Source organism: Mytilus trossulus, chromosome 2 (genome assembly GCF_036588685.1).
Source record: "Mytilus trossulus isolate FHL-02 chromosome 2, PNRI_Mtr1.1.1.hap1, whole genome shotgun sequence".
Classification (NCBI taxonomy): domain Eukaryota; kingdom Metazoa; phylum Mollusca; class Bivalvia; order Mytilida; family Mytilidae; genus Mytilus; species Mytilus trossulus.
The window spans coordinates 60,376,101-60,395,860 of record NC_086374.1 but is presented as its reverse complement, the minus strand read 5'-3'; the positions used below and the strand labels follow the sequence as shown (position 1 = coordinate 60,395,860).

General features: G+C 31.9%; 2 long non-coding RNA genes across 3 annotated transcripts in view; one reads left to right on the top strand and one right to left on the bottom strand.

Moving 5' to 3' along the window:
* LOC134707682 (uncharacterized) overlaps positions 1-19,760 on the bottom strand; it is a 47,269-nt gene that overhangs the window by 4,743 nt on the left and 22,766 nt on the right. Inside the window, exon 1 of one of the 2 annotated variants that reach the window (XR_010105751.1) lies at positions 61-78. The exons of the other annotated variant lie outside the window; for it this stretch is intronic. This is a non-coding gene — a long non-coding RNA (uncharacterized LOC134707682). Of the gene's footprint in view, positions 1-60; positions 79-19,760 lie in introns of those variants that run through there. 2 annotated transcript variants of the gene reach the window in all.
* Positions 1,284-15,303, top strand: LOC134705294 (uncharacterized). Its single transcript, XR_010105530.1, has 3 exons — positions 1,284-1,414; positions 14,309-14,358; positions 14,827-15,303. It is a non-coding gene; the product is annotated as an uncharacterized LOC134705294 (long non-coding RNA).

Genomic DNA, 19,760 nt, shown 5'->3' with positions numbered 1-19,760 from the left:
TAGAAAGAAAAGCACCCTAAGTTTCTGTTTATCTGATTGCTGTTATTCATACCGACCTACCCAAGATGGCGGCAGGTGTAAGCGGTGTTTTAACAGCTCTCACAATTTTTACCATCTTCAACCGTCTTCTGGCATCACCAACTGAGCCAGTAAACACCAACATTGAATAAAATATAGAAGATTTGGGTTTTTATGCAGCAAGGTCGATTCAAACATACCTTCATAGAGAACTTTTAATAGATCTACTGCACCCCAGAGTACAAATCAAACAGACCCGAAATACGTGTAACAAAAATAAAAAACTGAATACGAACTGTAAATATACAACGTCTATTTGTATAAGACTACTCTTACTATCAGGAGATGTTTCTTTAAATCCTGGGCCAGTAAAATTTCCGTGTGGGACATGCGAGAAGGGAGTCAGAAAGAACCAACGGGCAATCCAGTGCGATGATTGTAACGTGTGGTTCCACCTAAAATGTATAGACCTACCCCTAAACGAATATGAACTACTTGGAAGTACAACTGACAGCTGGTTCTGTAAAAGATGTTATCTACCAGATTTTAGCGATTCTTATTTTATTGATTTTAACGAGGAATCTAACGCACCAAATGACAGTCTATCGTCTAACTCTACTTCCGGTGTAAATAAACTTTTATTTCAAGACTTGAGAGAGACCAGACGTCTGCATCCAAAGAACTTTATTGCGGCATATATTAATATTAACAGTCTCAGATACAAATTTGATGAGGTAAAAGAACTACTCACAGATAATATAGTTGACTTACTAATGATTGCCGAATCAAAATTGGACAATACCTTTCAAGACAACCTATTTCAAGTTGAAGGTTGTAAATTACAAAGGCGTGACAGAAATCAGTAGTGTACGGCGGTGGCTTACTTACCCTGATTAAATCAGACTTTCCATCAAGTAGAAAACAATGTTTCGAATCTGATATAATTGAAAATATTTGCTATGAAATTTATATAAATGATGCCAAATGGCTTATTATGGGAGCCTACAAGCCTCCATCCATGAAAAATGATGACTTTATTGAAAATTTTACAAAATCACTAGATAAATGTTTTGTGTCATATGACAATATTATTATTTTTGGTGACCTAAATTTTGACATGTTGTCTGCTGAAAAATCTCAAGAGGTATATAATATACACGGTTCCTGATACAATCACCGTAACTATCACCGTGGTTTGTGCGCATGCGCAAGAAACGCCCACCGAATTTCCTACTTTCATTTTTGAAAAATCTTCTATTTGGAGATAGATTTGTACGCATCTATTTACATTTTATCTGCGAAAGAAAATACACCTGCTCAGTTGCTGAAGTGGCTCTCTTTCTCGTCCTTGAGAGCACACATAACTTCTAAAACGTAAAAAAAAAACATGTGAAAGGTATGAAAAATAATGCATTGTAACAATGAAAACATACATTATCTTTAAATGCAAAAAACATTTTAAAGGAAAGGAGGCTTCACCCCCCCCCCCCCCCCCCCCCCCTTTTTCCTTTTCCAACTGCAAAATGTGATCTGGTTCAAAAGAGCCGGACAATTAATACTTTTCATGTGTATGTGTCAGGTCAGTGTTCATAGGAGGTGGCCGAAATGTTTTCTTGGGGAGTCCAGAAAGTTTTAAAAAGATTGTTATGGATCGTGCATGTATGAGGGGGATAGGATCTTTATCAGGGGTCTCATTGGGGTGTTCCGATCCCGGATCCTGCTTACTATTTTATCAGATTCCCGTATCCTGCTTACACTATATACATAAGCAATTCTCATTTTTTGGTCATTTCCCTGGTCCCGCAAGACCTCATTTCCCGTTTTCATGACACAATAATTTGACTTTCACGTGTCATGATTACAAATGAATTGGCAATCCCATGTCACGCTTAGACATCAATCAGACCCACTTTATAGGGACTCCAAGATCAATCAGGTGTTTTTCGGGATTGACTATTTAGGGATCCAGGAATTCTTTTTTTGAATTTCGGGATGTCAGGATTTAAATTCGGGATCTCAGGATTTCATGTTTTTAAGCCCAAGATTTTGGGATCGGGACTCCTCCTACCCCCGGTCATGTATGAGGGCGATAATTGTAATCCCTGGAAATCGTGGTACCTCTGTCTTAATGAATAACCGTAAAAAAAAATTGCCAAATGACAATTATAACAGTAATCACCACTCTATTCATCTATCATCACACTGTATATATTTATCACCATTCAGTATTAATCATCATTCTGTATTAATCACCACTTTGTACAACACAATATATCTATCACCATGCTATATATTTATCACCATTCTGTATTAATCACCACTTTGTACAACACTGTATACATCTATCACCATGCTATATAATTATCACCACTCTATAAATCTATCAACACACTGTATATATCTAAAACCACAATATATATTTATCGCCACTTTGTACGACACTGTATATATACCTAACACCAACAGTGTTTAATTTAGATCTTTCTGTATATATTTTTCATTATTGAGCACAATATATATCTATCACCATCTACAATATCTATCACCTAACTTTATCTCTCTATCACCATACTTTATCTCTCTATCACCATACTTAATATATATACCACTTCAGATATATATATATATATGTTTACATGCACATGTATAAAAATTGTGGTTTTTATCCATCACAATCATAGGTTTGAACGTAGTTTTCAATTAAGACTTGTTTATATAATTTGCGAAAGCAAATTTACAGATCTAACATTGTTTGGTTGATGTTTAGACGAGTTGTATATATATACATATATATATATATCCACTAACTATCCACTAAGTATATATCTATGTCCTTACTATGCATCTATCACATCACGTAATCTACCACTACACTTTATATCACCAATCACCACTTTATATTAATATCACCACACTGAATATATATATATCACCACTTTATAAATCTATAACTGCTTTATAATTCAATCAACACACTATATATAACTAAAACCACTGTATATAACTATCACTGTTCTGTATACATATCAATTTGTACAATACTGTATAAATTAACCACCAAAAGATGTTTATATTTGTATCTCTCTGAATTTCTTTCCATACTATAGACCTCAACTGCCTCCCTTTATATGTTTATGGCTTCACTGTTTATATTCATCGCCTTGCTAGATATCTTTTAGGTAGCTTCACATATCTCTTCCCACAATTCATATATCTATCACCTAACATTATACACCAATCACCCCACTTTATATATCTATCACCTCACTGTTGTCTTTCACCATACTATATATATGCATCACCACTCTTTATAAAGCTGTCACCACACTTTGTATCTAGCACCGCACCTTATTTATCTATCACATCACAGTTTTACCTATCATCTCTCTTTATATTTGTATCACCATACTGAATATATCTAGCACCTCTCTCTATATATATGACTTTTCTACATTCTTGTAATCATGCACATGTTCTATGTACATGAAAACAGGAATATGGTATAATGAATGTTGGTAAAACAACCTTATTGAATACATGTATATATCCTTTAGTAACATATTTTTATAGTGACTATTTTAGCACCTGAAATTTCATTTTTATTATACCACACACTGCATATCTATTGCTACAGTCTCTTTATCTATTACCATACTCTCAATATCTACTACTACATCCCTTTGTGTATTACCACATTATAAACACCTATCTCATGGTATATATCAATCACTACACTCTATAATTATCATCATACTGTTTATATCTAAAACTTAACTGATATATCAATGACCTGAGTAAATATTTAACACCCCAATTGATACATCTTTCACCTTTCTTCATATATCTATCGTCTTACTTGATACATTTATCACCTCACTTTATATATTTAGCACTTCACTATAGCTATATATATTGATATCCTCACTATATATTATACAAATATAGCCTTTGTATGAGGTTGATACAAGGATATATTGACCTGAAAGAAGTATATTGACTGAGGACGAAGTAGGTAGGTAGGGGTGTGCCACTTTTGCCTGAAAAAACGTACCCATTTTTATTTAACATTCACTGAAATTCGGCACCTATAGTTATATAAATATTTCAGAAAGAATGACCTTTACGTATATACAATATTTAAAATATGACCCATGCTTATATAACCACTAACTGATCATCACTCATAATTCATAAATATACCAGCTAGCCTTGATTTTCTAATAAATGAATTGACATTCTCAATAGCATATTTATGATAAAATGTAGATCATTCTCCAAATCAATATAGTTATCAAACGTAAATGCATTTTAATATAGGATGTCATTAAAAAGGAGGGTCATTTTTATATAAAATCTCGCAAAATTATGACCCATATTTTTGGCACATCCCTGTATACCCAATAATAGGAAATTGACCCCCCGTGCAAAACGTTAAACAATATCCTGAAATTCATTACATGACGTCACAAAGTATATCGGTTTTTAGATATTCTAAAAATAACCGTGCGATATGCATTTTGCCGGGCAATATGCTTTTTGCTATACACCGTTTTCTCTCTACCTTCGAAAATATAGTTTAACATGTGACTATGCCTAAACGAATCAAATTTGTTAAATAATACAAATTAATAATATACATATATATATCTATCACCTCACTTTATATATCTATCACCTCACTTTATATATCTATCACCTAACTTTACATATTTTCCCCTTAACTTTAAACATCTGTCACCACAATGTATATCTATCACCACACCTTGTATATCTATCACCACACTTTGTATATTTATCACCTCATTTTATATATCCATCACCATGATTTTCATATCTATCATCACATTTAATATATCTATCATCACACTTAATGTATCTATAATCACACTTATTTATCACCTCACTATATACATCTATCACCACACTGTACATATGTCACAACACTATATATCTATCACCACACTTTGTATACCTATCATCACCCTATATACATCTATCACCACACTGTTCTTATGTCAAAACACTATATATCTATCACCACACTTTGTTTATCTATCACCACCCAATATACATCTATCACCACACTGTTCATCTGTAACAACACTTTATATAAGTATCACCACACTTAGTATACCTATCATCACCCTATATACATCTATCACCACACTGTTCTTATGTCAAAACACTATATATCTATCACCACACTTTGTTTATCTATCACCACCCAATAAACATCTATCACCACACTGTTCATATGTAACAACACTTTATATAACTAACACCACACTCTAAATAGCTATCACTACACTTAATATATCTATCACCACACTTTATATATCTATCACCCCACTTTATATATCTATCACCACACTATTCATATGTGAAAACACTTTATGTATCTATCACCACACTTTGTATATGTATCACCACCCTATATACATCTACCACCACACTGTTCTTATGTTACAACACTTAATATCTATCACCACACTTTGTTTATCTATCACCACCCAATAAACATCTATCACCACACTGTTCATATGTAACAACACTTTATATAACTAACACCACACTCTAAATAGCCATCACTACACTTAATATGTCTATCACCACACTTTATATATCTATCACCCCACTTTATATATCTATCACCACACTATTCATATGTCAAAACACTTTATGTATCTATCACCACACTTTGTATATCTATCACCTACCTATATACATCTACCACCAAACTGTTCTTATGTTACAACACTATATATCTATCACCACACTTTGTTTATCTATCACTTCCCAATATACATCTATCACCACACTGTTCATATGTAACAACACTTTATATAACTATCACCACACTCTAAATATTTATCACTACACTTAATATATCTATCACCACACTTTATATATCTATCACCCACTTTATATATCTATCACCACACTATTCATATGTCAAAACACTTTATGTATCTATCACCAAATTATATACATATATCACCACACTGTTCATATGTCATAACACTTTATGTATCGTTCACCACACTTTGTATATCTATCACACCTCACTTTATATATCCATCCACACACTTTTTATATCTATCATCACACTTAATATATTTATCACCTCACTATATATACATGTATCTATCACCACACTTTGTTTATCTATCACCACCCAATATACATCTATCACCACACTGTTCATATGTCACCCCACTTTATATATCTATCACCACACTATTCATATGTCAAAACACTTTATGTATCTATCACCACACTTTGTATATCTATCACACCTCACTTTATATATCCATCAACACACTTTTTATATCTATCATCACACTTAATATATTTATCACCTCACTATATATATCTATCACCACACTTTGTTTATCTATCACCACCCAATATACATCTATCACCACACTGTTCATATGTCACCCCACTTTATATATCTATCACCACACTATTCATATGTCAAAACACTTTATGTATCTATCACCACACTTTGTTTATCTATCACACCTCACTTTATATATCCATCAACACACTTTTTATATCTATCATCACACTTAATATATTTATCACCTCACTATATATATCTATCACCACACTTTGTTTATCTATCACCACCCAATATACATCTATCACCACACTGTTCATATGTCACCCCACTTAATATATTTACCACCACACTATTCATATGTCAAACACGTTATGTATCTATCACCAAATTAAATACATCTATCACCACACTGTTCATATGTCATAACACTTTATGTATCTATCATCTCATTTTATATATCCATCAACACAATTTTTATATCTATCATCAAACTTAATATATCTATCATTAAACTTAATATATTTATCACCTCACTAAATACATCTATCACCACACTTTGTATATCTATCACCACCCTATATACATCTATCACCACACTGTTCTTATGTCAAAACACTATTTATACTGCAATCAGCTAGTTTACTGTACAGATAAAGCTATACGTATAAAAGTTAGCTTTATACGTCAATGACCCCAACTGACCTATAAGCCCCGCCTCCTTATTGTATTTCATCAACAACATCACGTCACGACCATGACAACGTAAAGTAACAATGGTCAAACTTTTTTCAATTTAAACTTTTATGTCTTCAAATTGGTTATTTATATATCATGTTTATCAAATGTTATTAATTAAGTTCATTTTCCCTTTCTAATTCCTTAATACGCCAATGTCTTACCACCTGGACTACGCTCATAGGGAAATACCCCAAAATGGTACCTCAAGAGGGAAATTCCAAACACTTTTTTTAACAATTTTTGTTACATGATTTTTTCATTTTTCATTTTTTTTTTCGATTTCAGTATAAAAACAATATACGTATAGTGTCTTGAAATATGAAATTTATTTGTATTCGGCACGAAACGGGAAAATGCTCGGTAGAACCTCGCATTTTCCCGTTTCTAAGCCTCATACAAATAAATTTCATATTTCAAGACACTATACGTATATTGTCTAAATATCTATCACCCCACTTTATATATCTATCACCACACTATTCATATGTCAAAACACTTTATTTATCTATCACCAAATTATATACATATATCACCACACTGTTTATATGTCATAACACTTTATGTATCTATCACCACACTTTGTATATCTATCACCTACCTATATACATCTACCACCACACTGTTCTTATGTTACAACACTATATATCTATCACCACACTTTGTTTATCTATCACTTCCCAATATACATCTATCACCACACTGTTCATATGTAACAACACTTTATATAACTATCACCACACTCTAAATATTCATCACTACACTTAATATATCTATCACCACATTTTATATATCTATCACCCCACTTTATATATCTATCACCACACTATTCATATGTCAAAAAACTATATATCTATCACCACACTTTGTATATCTATCACCACCCTATATACATCTACCACCACACTGTTCTTATGTTACAACACTATATATCTATCACCACACTTTGTTTATCTATCACCACCCAATATACATCTATCACCACACTGTTCATATGTAACAACACTTTATATAACTATCACCACACTCTAAATATCTATCACTACACTTAATATATCTATCACCACACTTTATATATCTATCACCCCACTTTATATATCTATCACCACACTATTCATATGTCAAAACACTTTATGTATCTATCACCAAATTATATACATATATCACCACTCTGTTCATATGTCATAACACTTTATGTATCTTTCACCACACTTTGTATATCTATCACACCTCACTTTATATATCCATCCACACACTTTTTATATCTATCATCACACTTAATATATTTATCACCTCACTATATATATCTATCACCACACTTTATTTATCTATCACCACCCAATATACATCTATCACCACACTGTTCATATGTCACAACACTTTATATATCTATCATCACACTTCATTTATCTATCACCACACTTTTCATATCTATCACCACACTTTGAATATCTATCACCACACTATTCATATGTCAAAACACTTCATGTATCTATCACCAAATTATATACATCTATCACCACACTGTTCATATGTCAACTAACTTTATGTATCTATCATCACATTTTGTATACAGTCTCCTTATCTTTTACCATACTCTCAATATCTATCACTACGTCCTTTTGTGTATTACCACATTATAAACACCCTTCACCTAACTATCAGCTCACGGTATATATCAATCACTACACTCTATAATTATCATCATACTGTTTATATCTAAACCTTAATTGATATATCAATGACCTTAGTAAATATTTAACACCCCAATTAATACATCTTCCACCTTTCTTCATATATCTATCATCTTACTTGATACATTTATCATCTCAATTAATATATTAAGTACTTCACTATAGCTATATATATATTGATGTCTTCACTGTATATACATATATATATATCTGTCACCTCACTTTATATATCTATCACCTAACTTTACATATTTTCCACTTAACTTTAAACATCTGTCACCACAATGTATATCTATCACCACACCTTGTATATCTATCACCACACTTTGTATATTTATCACCTCATTTTATATATCCATCACCACGATTTTTATATCTATCATCACACTTAATATATCTATCATCACACTTAATATATTTATCAACTCACTATATTTATCTATCACCACACTTTGTTTATCTATCACCACCGAATATATATCTATCACCACACTGTTCATATGTCACAACACTTTATATATCTATCATCACACTTCATTTATCTATCACCACACTTTTCATATCTATCACCACACTTTGCATATCTGTCACCACACTATTCATATGTCAAAACACTTCATGTATCTATCACCAAATTATATACATCTATCACCACACTGTTCATATGTCAACTAACTTTATGTATCTATCATCACATTTTGTATACAGTCTCTTTATCTTTTACCATACTCAATATCTATCACTACGTCCCTTTGTGTATTACCACATTATAAACACCTATCACCTAACTATCAGCTCACGGTATATATCAATCACTACACACTATAATTATCATCATACTGTTTATATCTAAACCTTAATTGATATATCAATGACCTGAGTAAATATTTAACACCACAATTGATACATCTTCCACCTTTCTTCATATATCTATCATCTCACTTGATACATTTATCATCTCAATTAATATATTAAGCATTTCACTATAGCTATAAATATTGATGTCCTCACTGTATATACATATATATATATATATCTATCACCTCACTTTATATATCTATCACCTCACTTTATATATCTATCACCTAACTTTACATATTTTCCACTTAACTTTAAACATCTGTCACCACAATGTATATCTATCACCACACCTTGTATATCTATCACCACACTTTGTATATTTATCACCTCATTTTATATATCCATCACCACGATTTTTATATCTATCATCACACTTAATATATCTATCATCACACTTAATATATTTATCACCTCACTATATACATCTATCACCAAACTGTTCATATGTCACAACACTATATATCTATCACCACACTTTGTATATCTATTACCACCCTATATACATGTATCATCACACTGTTCATATGTCACAACACTTTATATAACTATCACCACACTCTAAATATCTATCACCTTAATTAATATATCTATCACCACACTTGATATATCTATCACCACACTTTATATATCTATCACCACACTTTATATATCTATCACATTATTCATATGTCAAAACACTTTATGTATCTATCACCAAATTATGTACATCTATCACCACACTGTTCATATGTCACCTTATTTATGTATCTATCATCACATTTTGTATATCTATCACATAATTTTGTATATCTTTCACCTCACTTTATACAAATATCACCCACTGTGCATTGTCACCACACTATGTATATCTTTCATCTCACTTTATATATCTATCACCTCATTTTATATATGTATGGCCTGGCTGAAAATATCTTATTGACATCACTAATAATACTTTTTCACCACATTTTATATATGTATCTATTACCTCACTGCACTGTTTAAATCAATTACAACACCATCAATACTTGTCACTAGCCAGTATATATCTTAATACTATTCTCACTCAGCAATAGTGATGGTAAAGATTTAAAAAAAAATGATACTCAATAAAAGATATATATAGTGTGCTGGTTTAGTTTAGTTTAAACATATTTATTTATAGTGGATTGGGAAACAAGTTTTACAACTTATATTAATCCCTTTCCACTTTGCGGGTGCGAGTGCTGCCTTGTAGCGGCATTAGCCTACTCTTTTTCGAAATCTACAAGGGTGTCTTTAACGTGCAAGAGATATGGCTCTCTCTTAACACGGGTCAGCCATTTATCGTCCCCTTCCGACGGACTATCATCGTTTCCTCAAGACCATACTCGCAAATGGTGTCAAGGGAGAGCCGAAAATTGAGTTCCTGAAATTTTCATCCCAAACGGGAATCGAACCAGGAACCTTTGTGTTAGTAGTCCGATGCACTAACTACTACACCACCGCTCTCTGTGCTGGTTGATATATTCCACTATTGCTACAGTCACTGTATTCATCACCACACTCTCCATATATTTCCCAACACTCTCAATAGCTATCCCCATACTATGATTATCTATCACTACACTCTCCATTCCAAAGCCAACAGTCGTCATTACGTATATCATAATTGTCTGTATTTATATCATAATAGCCTCTATTTCTTTATTGAGTTAAGCCTGCCAATAGATATTTTATCGTGCGTTTTGCTATATTGTGATGTCATGCTATTGTTTCAGAAAAAGGGAGAAGGTTTGGTACCATTAAAACTTTTAATCCCGCTGCAAAATTTTTCACCTGTCCTAAGTCAGGAATCTGATGTACAGTAGTTGTCGTTTGTTTATGTAATTTTTACATGTTTCTCGTTTCTTTTTTTTATATAGATTAGACTGTTGGTTTTCCTGTTTGAATGGTTTTACACTTGTAATTTGGAGCCCTTTACAGCTTGTTGTTCAGTGTGAGTCAAGTCTCCGTGTTGAAGGCCCTACATTGACCTATAATGGTTTAATTTTTTAAATTGTTATTTGGATGGAGAGTTGTCTCATTGGCACTCACACCACATATTCATATGTCTATCTATATATATCATAACAGTCTCTATGTATATCCCCACATAATAAACACCTATCATCTTACTTTATTTATCCATCACCTCACTTTATATATCAATCACCACAAACTCTATATATCTATCCACATACTTTCGATATCTATCCCAACACTCTCTATATCTATCCCCATGCTTTTGATATCAATCCCCACAATCTCTATATCTTTCTCCTCAGTCTCTATGTATATGTCCTCACTATATAAAACCTACTCCATTACTTTATTAATCAATCATCTTACTTTATAAATCAATCACATTCTCTCTTTGATTATCATCAGACTTTCTACATCTTTCCCACAGTTTGTATGTTTATCGCCACATTATATTTAATCTACCACCTTAATAAACATACATATCACCTTAATTTATTTATCAATCACCTCACTACATATATCAATCACCACACAATCTCTATATCTATCCTCATACTCTCTATCCCCACAGAGTTATGCGTACTTTCAAATAATAAACACTGATCACCTTATTTTGTATACCTATTACCTCACTTTATATATCAATCACCACATTCTCTATATCTATCCCCATGATCTCTGCATCTATCACCCACTCTCTATATCTACACCAACAGTCTCTATGTATATCTCCACATATTAAATACCTTTCACTTTAATTTATTTATCAATCACCTCACTTTATGTATAAATCACCACACACTCTCTTTATCTATCCACATACTCTCTATATCCACCACAAATGTCTCTCTGTATATATCCACATATTAAACACCTATCACCTTACTTTATTTATCAATCACCTCACTTACTGTATAAATCACCACGCACTCTCTTTATCTATCCACATAGTCTCTATATCCACCACAAATGTCTCTCTGTATATATCCACATATTAAACACCTATCACCTTACTTTATTTATCAATCACCTCACTTACTGTATAAATCACCACACTCTCTATATCTATCCACATACTCTCTATATCCACCACAAATGTCTCTCTGTATATATCCACATATTAAACACCTATCACTTTACTTTATTTATCAATCACCTCACTTTATGTATAAATCACCACACTCTCTATATTTATCCACATACTCTCTATATCCACCACAAATGTCTCTCTGTATATATCCACATATTAAACACCTATCACCTTACTGTATTTATCAATCACCTCACTTTATGTATAAATCACCACACTCTCTATACCTATCCACATATTCTCTATATCCACCACAAATGTCTCTCTGTATATATCCACATATTAAACACCTATCACCTTACTGTATTTATCAATCACCTCACTTTATGTATAAATCACCACACTCTCTATATCTATCCACATACTCTCTATATCCACCACAAATGTCTCTCTGTATATATCCACATATTAAACACCTATCACCTTACTTTATTTATCAATCACCTCACTTTATGTATAAATCACCACACTCTCTATATCCACCACAAATGTCTCTCTGTATCTATCCACATTTTAAACACCTATCACCTTACTTTATTTATCAATCACCTCACTTTATGTATAAATCACCACACTCTCTATATCTATCCACATACTCTCTATATCCACCACAAATATCTCTGTATATATCCACATATTAAACACCTATCACCTTACTTTATATATCAATCACCTCACTTTATGTATAAATCACCACACTCTCTATATTTATCCACATACTCTCTATATTCACTTCAAATGTCTCTCTGTATATATCCACATATTAAACACCTATCACCTTACTTTATTTATCAATCACCTCACTTAATAAATAAATCACCACAATCTCTATAATTATCCCCATAATCATTGTATCTATCCCCACAATCTCTATGTATAGCACAACATTATAAACACCTATCACTTTACTTTATTTATCAATCTCCTCAGTTTATACATGTTATACATCAATCACCACACTCTCTTTGTTTATCCCCATATTCTATATCCACCCTAAAAGTCTATGTTTATCTGCACATAATAATTACCTATCACTTTACTTTATTTATCAATCACCTCACTTTATACATGTTATACATCAATCACCACACTCTCTTTGTTTATCCCTATATTCTATATGTACCCCGAAAGTCTATGTTTATCTGCACATAATAAAAACCTATCACCTTACTTTATTTATCAATCACCTCACTTTATATATCAATCACCACATTCTCTATATCTATCCCCATGATCTCTGTATCTATCCCCCGCAATCTCTATGTATATCACTATACTATATACACCTGTGCCTTTAGTTAAAATACAAATCACCTCACTTTGTAAATCAATCATTTCATTTTATATGTATCACCTCACTCAAAATATCTATCACCTCACTGTTTATATTTTCACCTCAATTTGTATATTATGTCTATCACACCACTGGGTATATCTCTCAAAGCCCTATTTATACCAATTTCAAAGTGGATATGAGCATAATGATAATCCAATTTTCTGTACAGAAATCTGTTTATGTGTTTTTAGATTTTAAACTAAAAAATACTCAATGTGACACCTATCATTGTTATTTTTTTTCAGAAAAAGGAAACTAGATATTTGAGAGATAGAAAATAGAAGAAAAGGAAAAGGTAATCTTCATTTTTATTTATTTGTCTATCACCACACTATGTTTGTCTATTACTTTAGTATGTTTGTCTATCACAACACTTTATATTTTAATCATCACAGTTTACATATTCACCAACACATTCTTATTACCAATACTAGATAAAAAGAAATAGTTATGATTAAGCCTTGTTTTCTCCCTATATTGACATTTCATAAAAAAGGTAAATCATGGTTCTTTGAAATGCATTTCTAATGAAAAAAATGATTTGAACTTTTCATTTAAATGATTGATCTCACAAATGAATTGTATTTCTGCATTACAAATTTTACAATTTGATACAATCTGGGGATTATTTTCTGTCTTTGCATTGATGAAACACTCCTATTTATTCTCAGATGGAAAATAAATGTCAACTGTTTGAGACATTTAAATTTTGTATTGTATTAGACTAATTATTTATTCAACTGAACCATATATTATTTTGTAGGTTAATCAAGATTTAGTGCTGGCCACACAATTAAGAAAGAATAAGAACAAGAATGTCTTTACAGAATAGGGGAGACTATTTTACTGCACTTAGATTTGTGTTTTTCTTATAATTAACTGATATTGTAATTTGTCCTTGGATAAAATATCTGCAATGTGGAGGACAACTGAACTGTGTTCTTATATATTGAAGACCTACAATGATTTAAAATGCATGAACTTTATACTACTGGAAAATGGTTATCATTAAAGTAACAAACACAGAATTTATTTACATGTATAAAATGTTATCTGAAAGGTGAAAGGTGAAAGTAAACAGATTCCTGGTTGTTTGAATACAAATCAAAGCAGTTGTATTGTGTAGTTAAGAATATATTTACGTTGTTTATGCATTTATATATTGGAATATTTAGAATTGTACAATATGTTTAATTTTCTGAAACCTTCGTTCTATGTTATGTAGGTTTGATTTTCATGAAATAAAAAGTTCTAAAATTTTATTATTACTTTTACTTAATATCAATGTGATTATTTTTCAGCAACAATTGCTATATGATGGCTTTTCTATATATATAATGAAATTCTTCATCACTTTATTGACAAGAACTAAATATTGTGTCTATGATGATAATAAGAAATTGTAAACAGTCTTATGATAGGGAGACTTGGAATATCTTGAAATGGTTGTATATTAAACTCATGAAATAGAGTTATTGGTTTCCGAAATTTTTCAGATTATTCCGGAGGGAACATCTACAATCTGTTATGCACATTTTATATATTACCGACTGTAAGACATACATAGGTACTTTAGTCAGGGTGAAATATCCAAAAGACATTTACATAGTAGGGTGTATTATTGATATTTGAGCGGGAACATCAACAATGCATCATACACAGTTCTATGGTATTTTTCTAACTGCAGGAGAGATATATATATAGGTACACTATTATGGATGATATTCTCCATGAAAATTTATTCAGTAGCTTCAAGTGTCGAACTACGATGACATCTACAATGCTTCATACACATTTGATATTTTACTAACTGTAAGGGATATATAGGTTTATTAGTAAGGATGACATTTTTCCAAGAACATTTATACAGTAGGCTGCAAGTGCTGATATTTTAGAGGGAAAATCTACAATCCTTCATACACATTTTGTATTTTACCGACTGCATGACATATAAGAAATGGCAGAAATATGAAATATTTCCAGGAAAATTATAAAGCTGTGGTTTGTGCTCATAGTTGAAGTCCGTACTGGGAATTTTAGTTGTTAATTTCTGTGTCAATTTGGTTTCTTGTGGAGAGTTGTCTCATTGTCAATCATACCATATTTTCTTTTTTGTCGAGCCTGCAACTTTTGTTGCAGAAAGCTTAACATAGGGATAGTGATCCGGCGGTGGCTGCGGTGTTAGCCAACTTCTTAAAAGGTTTATATTTTAGAAGGTGATAGACCTGGATGCTTCATACTTTGTATATAGATGCCTCATGTTAGGAAGTTTCCGTCAGTCACATGTCCAATGTCCTTGATCTCATTTTAATGGTTCAGTGACCACTTGAATAAAAAGTTCAAAATGTTTGTAATGTTGAATTCTCTCTTATTATAAATAATAGGATAACTGTATTTGGTATGTGCTTACCTTGCAAGGTCCTCATGCCTGTCAGGCAGTTTTCACTTGACCTCGACCTCATTTCATGGATCAGTGAACAAGGTTAAGTTTTGGTGGTCAAGTCCATATCTCAGATATAATAAGCAATAGGGCTAGTATATTTGGTGTATGGAAGGACTGTAAGGTGTACATGTCCAACTGGCAGATGTCATCTGACCTTGAACTCATTTTTATGGTTCAGCGGTTATAGTTAAGTTTTGTGTTTTGGTCTGTTTTGATAACTAATTTCTTATACTTTATGCAATAGGTCTACTATATTTGTTGTATGGAATGATTGTAAGGTGTACAGGTCTAGCGGGCAGAAGTCATCTGACCTTGACCTCATTTTCATGGTTCAGTGGTCAAAGTTAAGTTTTTAAGTTTTGGTCTTTTTATCTAATATTATATGCCAAAGGTCAACTTTATTTGGTGTATGGAAATATATTATGATCTATATGTCAGTCCCGCAGCTTTTATTTGACCATGACCTCAATATCACGGTTCATTGCACAATGTTAAGTTTTTGTGTTTTGGTCTATTTTTCTTAAACTATAAGTAATAGGTCAACTATATTTGTTGTAAGGAAGCATTGTTAGCTGTACATGTCTGCCTGGCATGGTTCATCTGACCTTGACCTCATTTTCATGGTTCATTGGTCTTTGTTTAGCTATCTTGATTAATGTTAAGTTTATGTGACAGTTGTAATTAAGCTTTTTACTTAGGACTATCAACATTATACCAATGATTAGTAACGAAGACGAGATATATCAGTGTGTGCACTCTTGTTTATAATTAGGAGGATGTAAGTGGTGATATTTGAGAAGGAACATCTACAAAGTCAATCCTTCATAAATAGAAATAAGAAGATGTGATATGAGACAACTCTCCATCTAATTAACAAGTGGTAAAAGTAACCAATTATAACATTTATAAATCAAAGTTATGTCTTCAACACAGAGTTTTGGCTCACACCGAACAGCAAGCTATATAGGGCCCCAAAATCATTAGTGTGAACCATTTAAACAGGACCACAAACGATCTTATTTAAATGAAAAAAAAACGTGAAACACTTATGAACCACGTCAACAAACAACAACCACTGAACATCAGGTACCTCATTAGGACAGGCGAAAAAACAAATGCAGTGCAATTAAACGTTTTGATAACAAGGTACCAAGCTTAATCCTTAAATGAACGATAGTGTGACATCACAACATATAAAACCTCACTATAAAATAGGAATTAAAATGGGTTAACTTAATCAAAGGACATATTACCACAAACGTGAATATATACACTGAACGAATAGGTTTGATATATGCCACAATGATAATACAAAATCATTAAAATAAGGGATTATATGTTAAACAGTTTCACAAGATAACCACAACCTTTATTGTAAAGGTACACATTTGGGTGTTTACCGACTTCGGGAGCTATATAGCTACTTAGGTATAATTGAAATCTATCAATAGATATAGGAAGATGTGGTGTGAGTGCCAATGAGACAACTCTCCATCCAAATAACAATTTAAAAATTAAACCATTATAGGTTAAAGTACGGCCTTCAACACGGAGCCTTGGCTCACACCGAACAACAAGCTATAAAGGGCCCCAAAATTACTAGTGTAAAACCATTCAAACGGGAAAACCAACGGTCTAATCTATATAAACAAAACGAGAAACGAGAAACACGTATATATTACATAAACAAACGACAACTACTGTACATCAGATTCCTGACTTAGGACAGGTGCAAATAAATGTACATTTATACAGAAGGCAGTATGTGCTTGAATTCGAGAAACAACACATACAATCCTTTGTGTACATTTGATATAATAAAAATTGCAAGATTATGGTTAGAATTTGTGAATCTGCACAAACTATCGTATCGTTTATGTTTGCACCACCACAAAACGTAAATCGTTAGTTCTTTATCTGTGTCTTTATCTTCAAGTTGTTTTTGTATTTACTTTTGTGGAACATGTGCTTCATCATATCTGCTCATTATTTTACTCATTGTAATGATCACCATCTGCTCCAAAACTCCTAACCGAAATGTAATAATCTTTTGGCATAATGTTTACTCTCTAATGTTGTAGTGCAATTTATATGCTAGTAGATTTTTGGGTCAGAACTGTATGTGGGTTTCTTTGCCGAAGCATGAACGTATTTTGCAATAGGTTTATTTGAGAGATACACACTGTTAAGGATTTTTATAATGAAAAGGATTTTGCGGTTTATACAAATTCTTGCCAATTTTTATCCACAAACTCTAAAAATCCTTTATTACAATGATTTATACCTTCTTATAATCTTAACCATATTATATGATATTTGACACCTAATTTTCTAAAACCATATATTACAATACATTAAACTTTCTCATGATCTTAACCATATAATCTTTTAGCATCTCATTTTTTATCAGATTTGTTATAGCGTACTATACTTTACACTTGGAGATACAGTAATATTCCCATGAAAAGCCGGAAATTAACTGGCACGCAAGCTCAAAATACAATTGTAGTTATCTTTAAGGCAAATTCGTTTTGGCATTACTTGAAAAAAAATCTGTATGCACTTAATCTGGTTAAACTTGGATGTATTTTTTTCTAGTTATCTTACTCAAACCACATTTTCTTATATAAAAAATTATTTATAAACATTAACAATTTAAAATGCATGCAGTAGGACATATCTTTTGATAAAAGACAACTTATAATTGCAAGTCTCTTAAAACACACAACAGCAATAAACTATATAACAATTAAATATTATAAACTGAATGGGCACTTTAAACGAAACATGCGTCATGGGACTTTGAACACATATACAGCAATCCCTTAATGAACCTGTATTCACTGTTAATAAAATATCTCAATTATTTTATAAATATAAGGTTAAATCTTTAGTAGTTAATATACAATTTCACGAAAGGCTGTTCTCTCAGTCGCATTGATAAAAATGAACAAAGGCATTGTCTTCAAAATAACCGATGTTGCTTCAATTTTATTCGCTGTTTCAGACTGTTTTCCTTATTTTTTAAACAGCAGACAAACTTGGTCCAAGTTGAGGAGTAACTTTTAATCAATTATGCGACAAGTATATCAAGTGTCCATAAAGCACTTAACACTTTTTCAACATGGTATTGAAAAGTCCAACATTATAGGTGTAAATCATATTTTAACTGGTGTTTTCACATCAAACTTTAAGATCAACGGGTTATAGTTTATAAAGTATCATCGAAACATTTAAGAAATTAAAATATTTTC